The sequence below is a fragment of the Agelaius tricolor genome, unplaced genomic scaffold, assembly GCF_023055355.1.
Source record: "Agelaius tricolor isolate 1412-34295 unplaced genomic scaffold, bAgeTri1.0.p SCAF_8, whole genome shotgun sequence".
Lineage (NCBI taxonomy): Eukaryota > Metazoa > Chordata > Aves > Passeriformes > Icteridae > Agelaius > Agelaius tricolor.
The window spans coordinates 1,305,716-1,324,845 of NW_027269268.1; the positions used below are offsets into that span (position 1 = coordinate 1,305,716).

Here is a 19,130-nt window from a genome sequence, read left to right on the forward strand (position 1 = left end):
AGAGATGAGAGGAAGATTTTAATGACAAGCAGCTGACCTTGATTTCCTTGATTACTCCCAAGAAGTTAAAAAGGCAGGCTGGGTGAGTAGGGTTAGTTATAGGGTGAGCAGGTTGTGGTTGAGGGTGTTCTCTTTTGGCTCTGGTGGTTGCCTGTGGTGGTACAAATGCAATAACTGAGCATTGTGAGTGAGTAGTAAGGGAGTGGATTAGCAGTAGGGGTTATGCTGTTTCTTGAGAGTGTCTTCTTTTCATACTGTTAGAAGCTGATTAGTGGCCTGCCGGAACTTTATTCATCCTCAGAGAAGTTTTTGTGTTGAGGACCATAGCCTAGGGAGTAGGTATACTCAATAACTTATTATTTTGTGGTTTTTTACTGCTTTAAGCAGAGTACTTTTTCTAAATGTGATAATGTAGCTAGAAAATTGAAAAACTCAAGTGGTTTTTCTGTTAGTAAGTGGTGATAATGTGCTTTTACAAAAGTTGCTTCTGGAAACTTCGGCTGTGTTTATCCCGGTACACTTTCAAGTTCTAGGCACTCCTGAAACACAAGTAGGTAGGAAGTGTTAGGTATGGGGTAGGTGCTTCTTAGTTGAATAAATTTGTTTATGTCAGCTGTTCTGGTGACTTTTTGCTCACTTGGTTTTGTTCCTATGCTTAATGGTGGTTTTGTGAAGGAGGTTCAAAACCTGTGCCACTTCCTGTTTCAGCCCTGTGTTTCAATACTGTTTCTCCCCAATTGCATAGTCACTTCTTGAATTGTGTGGTAACATATTCTTCAGTGTGCTTTTAAAAAGGAATATGGAAATAGAAATATTCATGTTTCTGTTCATGCTTTTAAATTCAATTACATAAAATTAGTCATTAAGTGTGTAAAAACCCTGCATGTGAGAGCAGTGTTCTCTTAGTTGCTGTTAGAAATGTTTGCACATGTAGTTGGCTCTTTTATAGGTTTTTATCTCAGCAAATAACACCATGATGAGCTTTCTTCATCATCCTTCAAAGAGGCACTCGGACTTCATCTCTTTAAATCTGAGGAAAACAACATGAAGCAGGTATTGGAGGTAGTCTTTTTTCAGTTTAAAATACCAGAAGGTGTTCCAAGTCTGTTACCTGGTGGGGGTTGCTTGTTCCAATTAGTTCATTAGACGTGAAGAAGTAATTACGAAAGGCTACTGCAATAGTCTTATTTCACAAGGCAAAAAAGTTGCTAAAATACCCAAGCTTGGAGCTAGTACTAATTTTATGCCTAGCTTTGCAAGAGGTGTTTTCAGACCCTTACTGACATTATGTATATCTTTGAACAAGTACTGCATTCAAAACCTGGCTGCAGAGAGAGTGAGCCAATCCAACAAGATGCTTGGTTCAGTTCTGTTTCTACACTTCCCTGTGAGTGGCTTCAGGAAGCACTGCTTAGTTTTGCATCTGTGGTTCTAACTTAAATTATCCATGATAATGGGCTATGGTTTGTGTGTCTTTCCTGTGTAAGCAGAAAAGGTTAGTTTGTATGTAATAAGTAAAATAATTAATAGTGCCTGGATACTCTACTGAAAGGTGTTGCTGTTTGACTGAAAGGAATAAAAAGAGCAGTAAACCAAGCAAATGTATTGCTCCAGCAGTAGTGTATTGTATTTGGCTCTTGAACCATTTCTCATTGATAAGAGCTCTTGCCACACCTATTAAGAAAACACCAAATGCCAAAGCTCTGTGCATCTAGTTTGCTCTCCTTAGCCCATCTGGGCAGTAAGCAGCAGAGTGAGAGGGCAGCACCCAAAAATGGCTTCAAGGGAATAGTTAAATGAACTGAGATCTGCTTGGTAATCCCATAGTGACACAGGCGATAGGGGTGTGTCATGGTGTGTGCATATTTGGTTTTCTGTTTCATAAATTATTTTAAGACAGTCTTCATAGCATTGGCCGAAGTATGGTGAAAGCTTGACAAAAGATAGTTATGAAACTCTTTAAGTGAAGTTCTGCATTTCCTTTGTATCTTATGTAATTGGCTCCTTTTCTCTTTTTCCTTCTGTTTTCTTTTTTTCTTTTTCCTCCTCCTGTTGTCAAGCCCAACTGGCCTTGGCATTTTGGAGCCTTTTTAGTCAAAGGTGACATTAAGCAGCAGTCTGAAAATACTTGTTAAACAGTATTAAATGTCTGCTGAAAAGACATCATGTCCTTCCTTCATTGGATGTGTTCTGTCTCCTCAGGTAGTGCTAAGTTCTACTTGGTGAACTAATTGTGACCCTAACCTGTTCTACCAGTTTCTTTGTCAGAAATATTGTCTGATTTTAAGATGAATTTGATGGGTCTGTGAAAGCCATTGTAGGGCTGGGTTCTATGTGATTAATAGTCCCAGCCCAGGAGGTCCCTTTCAGTCCTGAATTGCTGGTCAGATATTTAGGAGAAGTGAGATATGAAGAACTGGAACAGGGCTCTCCAGCCTTCTTTTTGGGGTGTTTGGGAGCAGGGCAGAGGTCCTGAGTTTAAGCTCCAGTGCCGGGTGACTGATATAAATACACTTGGCTATAATGCTGGGAGGGGTCAGGGACAGTGACTTCCAACAATGGCTACGAAGCAGAACAACCCAAGTCTGGTGAATGCAGTCTGCTATGGGGATCAAGTATGGCCCCTGATGTGAGTCCAGAGAGAGGGGAGAGAATATGGCATTGCAGCTGCGACAAGCATGTCTCAGCTCTGCAGTGCTTTGGGAAGCCAGGAACTTGGGATATGGAACTTATGGCACAGCTGTGGGCCCTCAGCAGCAGTGCTGGTTCATCTTGTTGTAGCTCTGCTGCTGGGGGTGATGGGGAAGCATGCCAAAGTCACTCTATGTACCTACCACATGCCAAGAAGTTGTTTCCAAATGTTTGGGTAGCCACCACCACATCCTCATGCCAGATATTCCAAACTAGTTCCTCACCTGCGTGTCTGTGTTTCATTTTGCAAGCATTATGATACCGAGACTGTCATACTGAAACCACTGCATCTGATATCAGAGGACCTCTTTGTGCTTCAGGTGGAGAAGCAGGCTTCCCAGGAATGTCTTCTGTTTTTCTATTTGATCTTTACAGTAATAGACTTCCATCTTTATGCATTCCTGTCTGCCTTACAAATTGTTTTCCCTCTTCTGTGCTTTTTAAGTAGCCCTAGTTATAAAAGTGTTCTGACAAGCTGTTTTCTGAATGCTGCAGAAGCCTTTTTTGCTTAGGTGCTCCTTCTGCTCAGCTCTAAGAAATGTATCCCTTCTGTGCAATTCCACCATCAAAGTCTAAGAGACCACAGCCTTTTGCAGCTGAACTTGCCTTGTTTTCATAGCTACACCTTTTAGAGTACCTAAATACCTGGGTCATTTTACATTGTCCCTTTTGTGGCCTTACCATTTCTTACTGGTTTATCTGTTTTTAAGGAGTATGTCCAGTACCATTTCCTACAATGTCAAGTTTTTCCTTTTTGTTGGTTTCAATTATTTCATGCTGTCCTTGTGCTTAAGGCAACCAGAGAGCTTGGAGGCCTCAAGTGCAGAATGAATCATTTAGGGCAGGCGATCAGCTTTGGAAGAGAGAACAAATTGAAAGTCATTTTCTCTCCAAACTGCTCTTGTTAATTTAGTTCCCAGTGTAGCCTTTCTTCTTCCCTTTTATTTAGAAGATGGGCTAAATATCAAGAGAAGGATGGGAAAGGCACTTCTAAGAATGTCAGGAACCCATTTTTATTCCTCCCAAAACTAGGGGAAAAAATAGCCTTAACAAATTAGAGCTCCAACAAGCTGAAAAGAAATTTTTAATTATATATGTAGATATTAGAAATCTACTGGTGTGCCATGTCATACCCCTGATGACATACTAGTTTCTTTCAAGTCAAAGGTCTCAAATGAGTCATCATATGTATATTTGTCCAAGTTCTTCATGAGTTTATGTATTGACTTTTGAACTTTTAGAGCATTTAACAATTTTGATGCAATTCTGAATAATGTTAAAGGCTGCATTCTAATAACACTATTAAATAGAACAGGGGAAATATCTTTAAGCAAGTAGCAAGTTTGTACAGAATATCAGCAACATGATTTATACTAACTCTAGGAAGTCAGTTTAAAACAACTGCAGAAAAAAGAAATTAATATTTTTTATCATTGAAAATCTGGTCTCTCCTTTTCAAATAAACCTTTTTCCTTCTTTTATTTTCTAGCAGTCTTTTCTCTTGGCAGGGAAATTTGCCTTCTGTTAAATCCACTGTTTATTTTTGTTGCTTTGTTTTTTCGTTACTACGTTCTTGTATAGTTGTGTGAAAATGGAGCTAACTAGCTTGTGTCTTGTATCTGTGGGTATCTATGTAATCCCATCTGTGCTTGTGATGTGCCAGGTACACCAAAATTGGCTAGGAAAAATGTAATTGCAGACAGATGTGTTGGCCCAGCTTGTGATGTGGGGCAGAGCAGACGCTGTGTCCCAGTACAGAGCTCTTCCATCTCCCTGCAGCCCGGGGCTGATACCATCACATAACGATGTGTTTCCTGTGTTTGTCTCCTCTTATCAGTGATCTTCGATGTGTCTCCTCTGTTTGTCTCCTGTATCAATCGTCTTCCTCGGCAGGACCTCATCCTTTACTCAGCCCTCAGTGATTTAATTGAAGTTATTGTCTCTTGCTGAGTACATCCGTGTTAAAGCCCTCCTAGGAACGTTGAATAATGCATTGAAGGGTTTGCTAAGGGAACCTGGATCCTATTTCATATCGGGGGCGTGTTAAACATATGCAAGATCATGAAAATGTTTGGAGCAGTGAACTGTTACACTTCCCTTTGTCCCATTATCCTGTTACTCTAACTGTAGTGACTGAACTGCAGCTGATCCAAGTGTATGTTTAGGGAAGTAAAAATCAGCCATTTCACGATTAACCTCTCCCCTTACACTTTTGTTTTACCAGCAGCTTTGAAGGTTGATTCTTTTATTGATAAGGCATGGTAAATCTTGATCCATTTGCAGTTAATGTAATTTTCTCCTTTTGTTGTGTTTGAGGGGGAGTTTAGATATTTTCTATATGTGATTATTAACTGAGACTTAGGTTTTTGATTTTGTGTGCAGTGAATGGAGCAATGTACTAAAATCGATTACAGAACTGTCATATGTAGAGTTGAATATTTGGGAGCCTTAATTCATCTTCCTTCTGTAGAAGTCTGCTGCTTCATGTTGCCCTTGTAGAAGTTTGGGAGCACAGTTTTGGAGATGGTTACTGGCTACTGGTTACTGCAGATACAGGTATCCTTGAGCATAGGAATCTTAAAATAATCCAGGTTGGAAGCTATGTCTGGAGGTCTAGTCCCACCCCTGGCAGGAATTGATCATATTAGTTTTGGGTGCTTAGGGCCTGCTCTGTTCAGTCTGGAACATTGGAATATCAGGGTTCCACAGCCTATCTGGGCAACCTCTTTTGGTGTTTGACAACTATGTTGGTTTTTTTCTAAGCAGCTCTTCTTGGCCTTTGTGTCCACTGCCTTTCATGCTATCACTGAGCACTTCCGAAAAAGCCTTGCTGTTCCTTTACCTAACTCCACTAGATAGCTGAGGAGAGTAATGAGTTCTCCCCTCAGCTCTCTTGAGATATAGGACACTAGAGAATTTATTCACCTGTGTTCCTTCAGTCTTGCCAGACTGGAGATTTTGTGTGAGAGTATGGAGATATCCCTCCACACCTACTGAAATCTTGGCTTGTTTTGTAACTCTGGTGCTGTGGGGTTTGTGTGGATCAGAAACAGTGATTCCCAGAAAGCAAGTTTTCCTGATTGGGATTAGATCTTGGAGTCTGCTAGGGCTGGAGGGAAGACAGAATTGGTTCCTCCCTTTGATTTTGTATCTGTGAGATGGCTGAGAGCACACTTGGGAAGGAATTCATTGCAGAAGAGGCATCTTGACAGATGGAGTAAAGCCAAAAAAAAAGAGGATTAATGAAAATGAAGGCATTGGTAATAGCAAAACCATGAGTTTAATATAGGTGGTGCAGATGCAAAGAGCAAGTTGGAATTGTGGTGGGCAAGGGATTGCAGACATTACTGCCTTAATTGGCTTGGACTTTCTCTTTTTAATATCACAGTAATGTCTATAGGCAAGTTAAGAGTGAAAAAATGAGTACAAATATTGCAAGAAGGGGCATCATGGAAATCATGGAGTTTGGTTTTTCTAGAGTGTAGAGGGGAAGATTATTGGTTGAAGGGGGAGGAGTTCTTCTTTTTCAGCCACTGCTTTGAATAATGAAATATTTATTCCCTTGGAGAAGAACAGCTGAAACAATAGAGCTGTGTTTATAGAAAAATGGTTATTTGTCCAGACTCTGATTTCTGGTTCATCAATACCTCTTTGTAAGAGGTACTTCCCTCAAATATGCCTTTGTTTCCAATGGAATGCAACCAGGGGCGTATAGTGCAAGGAGTCTCAGTTGGGCTGGCTTAAACAAACAATAAAACAGTGCAAAGACTGAAATTAAAATGTATATATTTGTTCTATGCCATGTTCTATTCATTACCTGATTGGAGCATGAGGCAAAACAAAACCTCTTGAAGCTTCCAGCTGGCTGAGCTGTGTATCTGTACAGCAATGTTACATGTGTTTTAAAACATGATTAACAAGGCAGTTGCCAAGCTTTTCTTATGGTTTGTTTAACGAGCTTCTGAATTGTGGAAATAACCAGAAAAGTTCTCAATTCATGCCTATCCATAAGGACAAACACCAACCTTTTTCCTTTTTTTTCTCAGACCACTGAGCCCAGTGGTCCAGTCTTATGCTTGGAGGGACTGTGACAGGTGGTGAGATGGCTTCAGGTCACTTTGAGTGTAATTCATCCCTTTTCTGAAAAGGACATCTGCTTGCCCAGAGGGTGCTTGAGTCTATTTGCTTCTCTCCATGCCCTGGTATCCTCTGCTGGAAGCAGTTGGGAGCTCGGAATATTTATTACCGTGTCATTGCTCGTCATGTCCCTGTTGTGATGGCTGGGTGTGTTCAGGCTCCTTTTCTCTGCCAGGGAACCACAGCCTGGCCTAGAACACAAGTTTAATACCATAAGGCTATGTTTGTAGCTTGATTTGCTGTGCTTTTTTTCTCTCCATTCTGGTGTGTTGACCTTGTCTGCAGCTTTGACTTGATTTGTTTGGTTCTCTTGAAAGCACCATCTAGTGGTACAAGCTCCTTAAGGAATAGGTTATGTTGCTTCTTTCTGGAGTAAATCTGTCTCTTGTTTTGCCTTTGCTAAAAGTAAGACTCAAGCACATTTCTCTGGATTGGCTTCCAGCCTATTTCACTTTTGGGAAAATGTGGTGCATTACCCACCTTTATGGTGCTTTTTTAAAAAATTTTTTGACAGGAGCTTAAGTCAAATGGATTGATCTCCAAGAAGTGATCAATGATAAGTAAAAGAGATTTTTGCTGTATTAGGGAAACAGGTGGTAGTGCACCGTGGTCTGCTCTAGAGGCAGAGATGAGTCTGCAGGAGGGATAGGTGGAGGAGAGCTGCTGTTCTGCCAACTGTTTGGGGTTTTCCCCCCAGGGGTTTATGCGTATTTTGGATACAGCCAGGTAGTAAGGAGGATATTGCCCTCTCTGCAGCAAGAAGGATGGCATTGAAGGAACAAGGAGAGCACACTTAAGCAGGATGTGAAACAAGGACAAGCAAGGCAGCTGCAGAGAGACAGAGTCAGCTTTTGCCACCTATTGCAGAGCAAGCAATGCCATGGGATACAGGTATGCAAGTGGCCAGGAGCTGGAAATTAAGGAACTGAAGGAATGGTAAGTAATGGAGAATCTGAGTGAGAAGTCAGTGAGTACAACAGTGTGAAGAGTCCATTGAGATGTCAGGACAAGTCATCAAAGAATTTGTGAAATGACTTGCATGTGTTGGTGACAGGGCTGGCAGTAGTTGCTGTGTTGTGTCCATATGACAGCCTGGGTTTAACAGGATGGGCATCATTGTGCCAATAACTTATTTGTTCTGGTCACTGAACAAAGCACAAATACATGCAGCACTGTAAAATGATTAATATTTCATTCTAGAAAACAGAAGAAATGTTCATGAACAGTTAAATTTCATTACCATTGACAACCACAGTGATAGGCAGATGGTGTCACACCTTGCTGTCTTGCCTGGATTAAACACTTTGTGACTAATAATGGGAAAATCTCTCTTAGCAAATTTATTTTTCCCTCCCAGATTAACACTACCTGCCCTTTTTTGTGTCCCAATATAGAGCAGCAGAGGCATCTTTGAATTTCCTTAAAAGTATCAAGGAAAAAATGTTTGCTGCTGCCCCAGTGAATATGTAAGGGTGGCATCTTGACAGATCCATCATAAAAGACTTGTCCTGTAGGGTGATACGACCTGCTTGTTTGAGCATTTGGAGAGCAAAATCTGAATTTGAGCATCTTTAAATAGAAAGGGATTTGAAGTCCTGTGGTTTTTGGCCCATGAAAATGACATATAAATGACATATAACTACAAAGATGAAAATGCCTTTAATGTTTTTGATGCTAGAAATATTTTCAGCCTAACTTCATTCAGTTTTCAACTAATTGATATGAGGTTTGTGGTAAAATCCACCATCAGAAATGAAAGGAAACAAGCTGCTTGTCAGAGTTAGGCTTCCCTACGAAGCTCCTGGTTACAACAGAGCTGAGATGGTTTTTAAACAGGCAGCTTAGCTTCAAAGATACACTTAATAAGCAAGAGGGACCAGCTGTTTTAACTATAAGAGGGAATGACTATAGACTGATAATGAAGGTGAAACAGAAGTATTTTTTGTGTGTCTGTGGTACATAGCAGTACCACCACTTAATGCATGGCATTAGCAACATAAATTACATCCTGTTTTACTCCATATTGTGACAGTATATGCCCAGAAGGAAACACAGGAGGAGACAGTCTACAGACTGGAACAGCAAGGACAGCGGGCAAATTGTGGAAATGCTTCACTCCTAGAACGTTGCTGAGGTAAGTGAAATTGAAGCATGTGAAGCTTGCCAAAATAAAAGTTACCAGCTCCTATTCCAAAATTGCAACATCCTGGTAGATAAAGTGTTTTGTAAATAGTGACACAGCTAGAAAGAAATGCATGCTAAAAGTTGGGAGATATGGTGGGATTCAATTTACATTATTGCAAGGGTCATGGAATGATTCAGTATCAAGCCGTGTGAGAAAAGGTTTTGATTTAAATACCAACTGTATGAGAGGGGAAGTTACAGTTTATGCTTGGGACTTCCTGTTATATACAGGTTATATTTACCTGGTCAAGTATGAGAACATTTGGGGCCTGGAGCAGTGCAGGTAAGCCCTGAAAACCAAGGACCTCTACTGGTATTGTACTGGTATTCTGCTCCTTGTACACCACACACACACACACACAAACTCTAAAAAAACCCACCCCAATCCCAAATAAGAAAAACGGAAACAAAAAAACCAAACAACCCACAAACAAACCCAAACACCACCCAAAAAAAAACCCCCCAAAAACAACCAAACTGAAAAACCCACCACCAATTAAACAAAAAAAAAACCAAACTCAAAACAAAAAAACAAAACAAAAAAAACCCCACCAAAGATACCAGAAAAACTTGCTTTGTAAGGTGGAATTACTTGTTCTAGCTAACACTTGATCTATTTGGTGATTCTGACCAGGTTAAAGACTAAATAAAACAAGTCATTTTAAGGCCTTTTATGCCAGTAAGTGAAGCAATCACTGCTGCTGTCTTTGGTTATGTCTCTTTGCAAGTCAATCAATTTTTTTTCATTTCTTTAGTCTGAGTTGAATTTTATTTCTGTGGTGGAATTTTAAGTATCTCACTGGCCTCTGTGCCATGGTATTGTAGTTGATGAATAAATGCATTTCCCAATCATACTTGTATTAGTGTGTTCTGGAGGGATAGAATGTAAAAGAATAGTGCAGAAGGTAGTCTTATGCCTGAGGAGTTGCAGCTGTACTAATCACCAAAGGTTAGGAACAGGCCTGCCCTTAACAGGCCACACCTGTGTCCAATAAGAAGACGAGTGCTACAAAAGGGTGGGTGAGCTGGGTGAGGGGAGAGTTGGAGTTGTTGGCTGTGCTGTGAAGGAGTCAGAGCTGTGAGGAGTTGCCCATGAGAAACCACGGAGAAGGTATGGGACTTTTGCAATATGATGACAGCAGTGTATTGGGGTTTTTTCTTGTACTTTCTTGGACTGTTCTGTGTAATGGCTGTCAAATTTTCTTTCCCTAATGCTGCTCATCTCCTTTTAGGAAGGGAGGATGTGACACATGCCCCTAATTTCTGTTCCACTCTAATGCAGCTGGGCCAACAGAAGTCTTGACTGTCCACTAATCTGACTGTGTGACCTGATAGCTTTTAAAACAGTGGGTTTATTGGCAAAGGGCTTCCCAAATGTGGTTTTTTGTGGTGGTTGTGTTCAGACTGACATAAAAAGTGCATATATTGATATTTCAAAGCACAGTCATGCAATATATCTCTACATTTCTATTAAAAAATGGCTGAATTTCCAGATATAGCTTGGGGCTATCTGCCATGTAATGCACTGAAAACATATGTGAGCAGCAAGAAAGCAGCATTTGTGCCATGAGAAGTTAATTGGTAAGTATCATTTCTGAGTTGTGGGCTCCTGAAGCAGTCTCAGGTTTTGTACCCAAAAGCCACATCAGATAGATGATATCTTGCATGTGTGTCATTGTATGCAAAGGGTTTCATTTTCCAGCTTCCAGAACATCTGCGTATGTGGTTTTATTGTAATGCTGATGGGACATGAATACTCCTTTTTACATACAGGGCAGACCTCACAAGTGGCTCTATTACTAAGTTTCACATTAGGCAAGAAATTTTTGCATGCTCAGTCATCTTATTCTGCTGGTTTTCAGTGTGTTCAGTTGAGTTCACCAAGGTGACCTTTCACTGAGTTTTCTGTGACTGTGTGCCCAAGGGTTTGCCTAACAAGACTACCTGTTCCTATGAGCCTGACCTCTCCTAGATCACCACAGCTATGGAATTACTATCTCAATTTATTGTGAAAATCCTTGACTGGCACAGCTTTTGGGACATGTTTCTGCACATCTTGATCCAAAGATCCCATTAGCTGTCTGAGGCACTGCCTTACAAGTTCATGGCAATTAAGGAACGCACAAAAATTAACTTGGAAATTTTATTAGGTTCAACCAAGGGATTTGGGACAGCATAAGTTGGTTTGGTTTCTGGGGAATGCACTTTGCTCCTTAGAGTCATGTTGGAACAGAACTCTACAATGGATTCATTAGTGCAAGGGCTTCCAGCATGTAATTCTTCAGGTAAGCTGTAAGTCCATGGTCATTGTCTTTACTATGTGCTTCTCTCACATGTTTTTAGATGTACTAAAGAAAAGCAAAACTTTTCTTTTCACAATCTCTCCAGTCAGAGTTGTTGATAATATCCTGGTGTAAATGAGAAAAATATCTTCATCTGTTCTTGTTCTCCTTAAGAGGAATGCTCTGAGATGTGTAAAGCATTATCCATGGGGTTTCTCCATTCCTATGCAATTCCTCTTTTTATTATTCTCTGTGGTAATAAAGATACCCCTTTATAAGATAAGGTATCTCTGTGCCACTTGCTTTTTACTTGGTCTGTTTATTCTTCTTTCAGCTTAACCCATCTTGCTACTGCTTCCATTTTAATGTGTTTGTAAGTTATCTATCAGTTACAAATTATATGTGTAAGAATCAGTATATGTATATATTTAAGAAAACCTGGACACAAGTGTTCAGTCTTTTTCTCCCTTTGTTCTGAAACCTTATGGTGAGTAAAATTAGGATGAGAATTTAAACACAGAATCCTAAAATTGATGCTGACTTTTTTGTGAGATCCCACACCGGCTTCAGTGAGGGTTAAATGTGGGCTTAACTCTGGTTTGGGCCAGAGGCAAACTTCCTGCCTTAATCCATTGTTTTAAATCTCTCAGACTCTGCAGGGGAAGGCAAGGGTTGATATGTGACACTGTGTAAGGAATACTACAGCAACAAGCTCCTGTGAGCCATGCTGGGCATTCAGATTGCCTGTACAATCCATGTTGCAGGACATCAGGTACTGGGTACCACAGCCATTGCTCTAGCTTTTCAGTAACTGTCACCCAGTCTGCCAGGGAAACTCACTGTGCATCACAAGGAAGTTCTGGACAAATATTTCAGTTTCTTTTATTTATGGTATGGGAACAGAAGCATGCTAAACACAGTTCTGTTCATCTTCACGCTTGAGGCGCCTCCTCTTGGGCAGAACTGCTGGTTTGTGCCATAGACTGGCAATTGCCTTGGCACTGAGTGCCAGTGTGGCCACAGTGCCTGGGCTGGTTCTGCCCCAGAGGGGTGTGGGGATGTCAGTGCAGCAATTGGCATCTCTGCTGCATTCATAGCCCAGCTCCAGGGCAAGGGTCATCAGTGTGTGCCTGTGTCTGCACCTCTGCATGCACAGGTAAGCTCGGGAAGCCATTTGTCCGTGTGCCAAAGCGTGGTGAGGACTTAAAGCAAAGCCTGAAGTGCTGCTGCAGTACAATCATAGCTTAGGAAAGCATTAATGTGTTTCTGGTAGAAGCTACATTATTATGCATAATTCAAATTGCTGACTCCATGTCCTTCTGTGTATGTTGCCTTTGGAATACAAATGGTAAAATCAACAAGCTTGTAGCTTAAGTTCAAAAAGCTTCAGGTCATAACTCAGGAAATGAAGTTCTAATTTCTTCCTTTGCCAAATTTTTGTGACTCATTCAGATTACTTGATCTTTTACTGTCCCAATTTACTGCCTTGGAATTTAACATAAACCCACCTCTTTCTTCCCTAAACTTTTTCCAGCCATTGTTGAGGCATAAAAGATAATGACTAATTTCAGATGTTCTCTTTAGTAGGATTGGGAAGGAGTGCTATTAACTTTGTGGTGTCATTCAGAAAAGTTACTGAGGAGACAAATGCCAAAAGTAGAGATTGTATCATCATCTGTGTATCACATAGTTTTTCTCATCAGTGTGCAACAGGAAGAGATCTCCAGAAATCAAAGGCTATGTAAACTTTATGGAATAGACCTTTTGGAGGTCTGCTTTCAACATCAGGAGATTCTAAATATGTAGTAACTTCATGTTTTCTGTGCTAAATGACCTTTATTTGTTTAAAATATAAGGTGGCCAAAGCTAAGAATCCAGGGTGTTTTCAGAACTTTTATTGGAAAGCAACCTGATGCTCAAGTATTACATCTTGGGCTTTCTCTGTTGAGCTATAATGTTAAGGATAGATTTTTTTTTTTCTAATTTAAAATCTGGGTCAGGAATGTGGTTGAAAATGTAAAGCCAAGTGAGACAATGGTAATCTTTAGTATCAGGAAACCTTCTGTGTGCTGGTGTGCTTTAAGAGAAGTTGAATTAGTTTTGCACACTTCCTGTGCAGAGCTGTTCCTGACCTTGTAGCAGTTTTTCCAAGGCGTTAAGCACTGGTGGGACCATGCATTGGATAATGTGGGCCCCTCAGCACAGGAGAGAGAGGGAGATACAGGAGAGTGTGCAGCCAAGGGCCAGGAATGTGTTCAAAGAAAAGCACTGTCCTGTCTTCAGGGAACAGCTGGGAGCACTGTGCTTCTTCAGCTCAAAACAGAAGGCTCCAGGGCATCTCATCAGTGGATAGATAGCTGGAGGGGGAGGGTACAGAGGAGACAGAACTTGGCTGCCTTTGCTGCCTGGTGCCAGAACCGGAGCCACTGGGCACAAAATGAAACAGGGGAGTTTTCCTCTAAAATTGAGGAAATTTTTTTGCAATGAGGGTGATTAAGCACCAGCAGAGGTTGGCCACAGAGGCATGGCATCCACTAAATCACAGCCAGATCTGAAAGCAAGGCTGGGACAGCAGCAGGTACCTTCCAAAGGCATCAGAGCGTACCTCTAGGAGTTTCCTTCCAACCTCAGCCTGTGATGATGTTAATGATTTGTGGACAGGGGCATGACAGGACCAAATCAGTTATGCTTTGAAGGCTCTGACTCTCTGCCATAGCTCTGCTAAATTGATGCATTAGTGTAGAAAATTGTGACCTAGCCACTACCCATAGCTAAAATGGTACTAGGGCTGGGAATGTGTGGTCAAGTTGGCTCACTTCTGTGAATGAATCTGTTACCCAGTTACATTGTGTGTTTATGGAAAAACACTTCGAATGATGCTTATCAGACAAAAAATGAAGTTCTTTTGGGTGCAGAGGGCTGATGTCAGGGGATTCCAAAGAACTTGTGTCTGGAGGTCTGCAATCTTTTTCTTAACTTGTGAGAATTCTTTTTTCTTCTTGCTGCTAATTGTATGCGGTCTTGAGGCCTATAAAGAATAATTGTAAGAGTTGTATAATCGAATGTGCAATCAAAATCTAAAATCCCATCTGTGTCATAATATTTTATATTTTTCTACTCAATGAGTTTTTTTTTAGTTTAGTTGAAAGGCTTTTGTTGTATCTGTCTGGTCTCTTACTTCACTATGTTGTTGAACACTGCATTCCTTACTAGATACAAGGAAATAGCACTGCTCAAGGTTTTCCAAACAACAGATGTGTTTAAATGTCACTCATTAACCAGTCCTATGAGCCATTAAAAGGCCACTTGCCATTTTCCCAGCACTACTTCTCCTAAGCAGGACTCTGAGAAACTTGAGTTTACCTTGACTATGGCTCTACAGAGCAGTCTCTGGTGTTTTTGTGTTTGTGCCTGGCAAGGGACAGGTTATTACATAAAGATTACAACCTTGAGTATGTTTGCAAACATAGGAAATAATACATATTAATTAGGCAAAATAATAGGAAATAGTAGATATTATTGTGGCTCTGATCAGAACCCCCCCCAGAATGGGCTATTTAGTCAGGCTGTTTGTAGGTAATGAAGACTGCCGTTTAGTTTTTCTTAGGGCAATTATTGTCTGAGGAGTGTTGTGGTAGTGCTGCCTTAGGTGCCTGGCTTCATGATTTCATTCTCATATTGCATCTTATGTAGTAGATTTCTCTGTTGCATGTTACCAGTTTGGGAAGTCAAAGAGCTTTATCTGCACATGGTTTACAGGAGGTGCTTCATACTTGCACAGATCTCAAACTGATGGTGATTTAATATCTTCTGCAAAGGAGAGAGTATATAGCACTATGTCATCCAGATATCATGGGAAAAAAGGGGGATTCTTTTCTGGCTTTTTTTTTTGACCTTAGGAAATTATTAGTGAGAAGTCATTCAGCTGATCTAATAAAATCTTTCTGTGTAACAGCTGTGAAGTAGCAGCCCTGAAGATTTCCAAATGAATGTAAATACAGATGAGATGGCAGTTTCCTCAAAATTTTTTCAGTTGGAAAGGCACACGTAGTGGGAGGATGAACAATTAAAACAGAGATCAAGTACTTGAAATTGCTAGTTTCTCCTTGTTTCTGAGCTTGCCAGGAGGTTCCAGTGCAAACTGAAGTAAATGATGATGGTGAGATTCAAGCAACTTAAACCACTGGCTGCTTTGGTAGTGGTGACTTGTTATCTACGCAATGGGGAAATCATGTTTATGAAGAGAGTTTGTGACTGCAAAACTGAGATCATAATGTACTGAGACTTTTTAATCTATTTCCCTTATTATGCTGAGTTCCCCTTCTTTCAGGATATTTAGTGGCAGCCTACCTGGTTGGTTTTAGTTGACTGCTGTACAGTGCCCACAAGACCACAAGCACATTTGGTCTAGACACAGTTGTAGCAGCAAATCATGAGAGGGAAAGGTATTAAATCATCTTGAAGATTTTTGGTTTCTTTAGGCCTGTGCTGTGTGATTTTTCACAGCTCTGGGTCTCTGGCCTTGTATTAAATATTGTTGTGAACTTTGTGGTATGGAGAAGCTAAGACTGTTGATATTAAGGTTTTCTCTCCCTTTATAGATACAGATTTCAGTAGTCTAGTCTCAAATACTCTGGATCCACTAAAGAAAAAAAATCAGTAAAATGACTTTTGTGACAGAATGGCTGTTGAATTTCAAATTATTTGACAGGTTAGTTTAAAAATAAGAAAGCATTTCTTTTTCCCCAGCAAGTTGATTTCTTATATGAGGTCTTTATGACCATGTCTCCTTGTAATTCAAGTATTACAGATGTTCAGGAAAAAGTTTTGTAGCATGCTGTGGTGGTTTGACAGGAAATGTGTTTTTTGGGATGCTGTGTTTTTGGCCAATGGATATCCAGACTTTAATATTGGCATTTAACCTGGCCATTGGGACATGGACACGCCTCTGAGAACACGGGGTTAAAAGCAGAGCTCTCTGCTGGGAGGGTCCTCTTGGGTTTCCGGCGGGAAAGAGTTCGGGTCTCTCCCCTGGCCCAGCTGCTGGCTGGGCAGGGGGAGGGGAAAAGCCATGTGGCCAAGAGAGGTAGGCCTGAGCCCCGGGGTGGAAGGGTGGAAGAGAGAGAGAGAGACACCGGGAGCCATCGGGCAGCCCCCCCTGAGAGACAGAGAGAGAGAGCCGCTGCCTAAGACTGTAACCTTGAAGCTTGATAAACAATGGGCCTGTGCCGGCAGCACAGCTGGGACGGAGAAGGGGGGGGGGGGGGGGGGGGGGTTCAGCCGGCCGCTTGTAGGAGCTTTTAACCCCTTTTTGGAGAATGAGAACTTTAAAGAACATTGACCTTTCCTAGAAGATAGAGTGGAAGATGAGGAAGGAATGTGCAAGTGTGAGAGAGGTCTGGGCAAGTGAGAGATAGTAGAAGAATAGAGAAGAATCCTAGTGGGAAGAGATGATGGAGTAGCTTTTGCTGGACTCTTTTTGTATAGCCATGGACAGAACCATGTTCCTTGTGATACAGAGACTGCATTCTAGGGGGAGGCAATGGCCTCAGAACCAAGAGGGTTCAGTGTTGATGCCCCTCGGCCCCAGGGGGTGAAAAAATATGGGGGGGACAGGTGTCCCAAAGGAGAGATTGTGGGGACAGGTGTCCCAAAGGAGAGACTGTGCCTTTTTTGGATCGGGACAGAGCATCCTTAAAAGACAACCCTAGAAGCAGCTCTGGTCCGTGTTCAGTGGTGAGAGCACTGGACATGAAAAGGAAGAAGTCACGACGGCAGATGTACTCCGGGCGGTGCCACGAGTGACACAGGAACACATGAGGCTTCGATTGTGTTTCCAGGGGAAGCCCATGGCACAAGAAGGACTCCTCTCCTCTTGATGAACTGAGGATTGATTGTTTGAAGGGTGGTGCTGGACCGAGAGTTGGTGATTTGAGAAACAAATGTATTGTGTTGGAAATTTGGTGGGGGGAGGAGGAAATGCATTTGTGAAGTTTTCATTTTCCCTATGTGTGTGTTTTATTTTATCTGTAGTTGTAGAGTAGTTAATAAAGTTCTGGTTCTTTTTCCCTAAGTAGGAGCCTGCTTTGCTTATTCCTGGTCACATCTCACAGCAGAAACCAGGGAGAAGGTATCTTCATGGGGGCACTGGCATTGTGCCAGTGTTAAACCATGACACATGCCCACATTCCTCTTAAAAGAGTAACAGGCTTGGGGGATAGTAAGTTGGAAGTAAAAATAGTGACCTGGGAATAAAGGTAGATTTGATGAGGAGTTGTCCCAATGGTTAAAAAAATTGTATTTAAAAATTACCAAAATATAGCTTAGAATAAAAAGATGCTGAACTTTCTCACCTGTTCAGACAATTTGACCAAGGGGACTTAGTGTTCACAACTTCTGACATTTGGTCATCTTGACTATTGGGAAAGCTCTGTTCCTCCCTCCAGGAAAAAAAGGAGAGAAGCCTTATCTGTTTGCCTCAGCAAGGCTTCTAAAGCTCGCTGTAGGTATTAATGCTTTTAGGACACCATTGGTTTTAATGCAAACCTCTGACGAGCTCAGTTAGCCTTCTCTCCAGGATTTAGAGCTGTTGGAGGGAAGCAAATCAAACTGTGGTTTCCAAGGTATAACCTGAACTTAATTGTTCATAAACTGAACTTTCATGGGTGTTGCCCACTACACAGCGGTCTAAGTCTCTAGGGGATGTTCTCTTATCTCATGCATTTCCTTCTTAAACTGTACTTTCTTTTTCAGGTCTAGTTCTGGGAATTATCTGAAATAATGCTATCTCAATATGTGCTTTAAAGATGGGAATGTAGATATTGGTAATAAAAAGGTGATGCTAGATCCACACACATTGTTAAAAGTTTTGGTATTGCCCCAAGTTAGTGGCACAAAGACTTCCTGTGCTCCTGCTTTGCTATGAAGTAAATTAGGTTGTCTTAGATTTCCATGAGCAGAATTAGATTTCAATTAAGCACAAAAGTTTAATGTGCTCTTGACTTGAAGTGTTTTGCTGTTAGACCTCTAAGTAGCAATAATATTATCAACTTGTTATCCTTTGATGTGGTCCTGAAAAGATGTTTATAAACAAGTGTTGCTCTGATGAGCAGGGCAGTCACATCTAGTAGAAGCTGCACTATAAACATGGGATTCTTCTGAATAATGTACCTCCACTTTGCATCTTGTCCCCATGCAAACAAAAGTACTGTTTGTGCAATAGAAGTCATTTCCTTATCTGCTATTGCTGTTGGGAAGTATCAATATGTCCCCTCTACACAAGTCCCACAGTGGCCAAGGAGGTGCTAATGCCTCACTGAGAGTCCCAAGCTGTTGGCAAGTACCCCTTTTAGGCATCATTTTGTGGGAAATAGAGGTGTAGAATTAAATAAGAAATTAGACAGGGATGACAGTCAACTCCTACCTTTCCCGGTCCATGGAGAGTTACCAGATTTGGCTTTATGTCCTGTGAACAGGGTCCATTGTTAAAACCGTGGTGACCCCTCCTGGGACCACAAGCTGCTTTTAAATGTGTCAGAGTATTGTGGTATGAAGCTTGGCTTTCCCTGTCACTACCTGGGTGCTATCTTGCATTTGCTGTCAGAGACAAGGCAAGGCTGATTCCAAAGGTACAACAGTGCAGAAGGTGAGGCTGAGAAAAAAACCAGCTTCATTTCTTATGCGTGAGCCAATGGGGCTTGTAATACCCTCTGCGGTCTGTATGGAGCAGCAAGTGTTACCCGGGGCCCCAGGGCACAGAAACTGCAGCATGGGGAATTCCTGCATCCACCTGAGCTGCCGCACCAACTGAGGGCAAGCCGTGTGCAAAGGGCCGGC

At 41.4% G+C, this 19,130-nt stretch overlaps 1 long non-coding RNA gene across 1 annotated transcript in view; it reads left to right on the plus strand.

Annotated features, from left to right (window-relative positions):
* Nucleotides 1-19,130, plus strand: part of LOC139591962 (uncharacterized) — a 34,496-nt gene that overhangs the window by 4,651 nt on the left and 10,715 nt on the right. The window contains exons 2-4 of the long non-coding RNA XR_011679818.1: nt 6,738-6,788; nt 7,585-7,719; nt 8,861-8,962. This is a non-coding gene — a long non-coding RNA (uncharacterized lncRNA). The remainder of the gene's footprint in view (nt 1-6,737; nt 6,789-7,584; nt 7,720-8,860; nt 8,963-19,130) is intronic.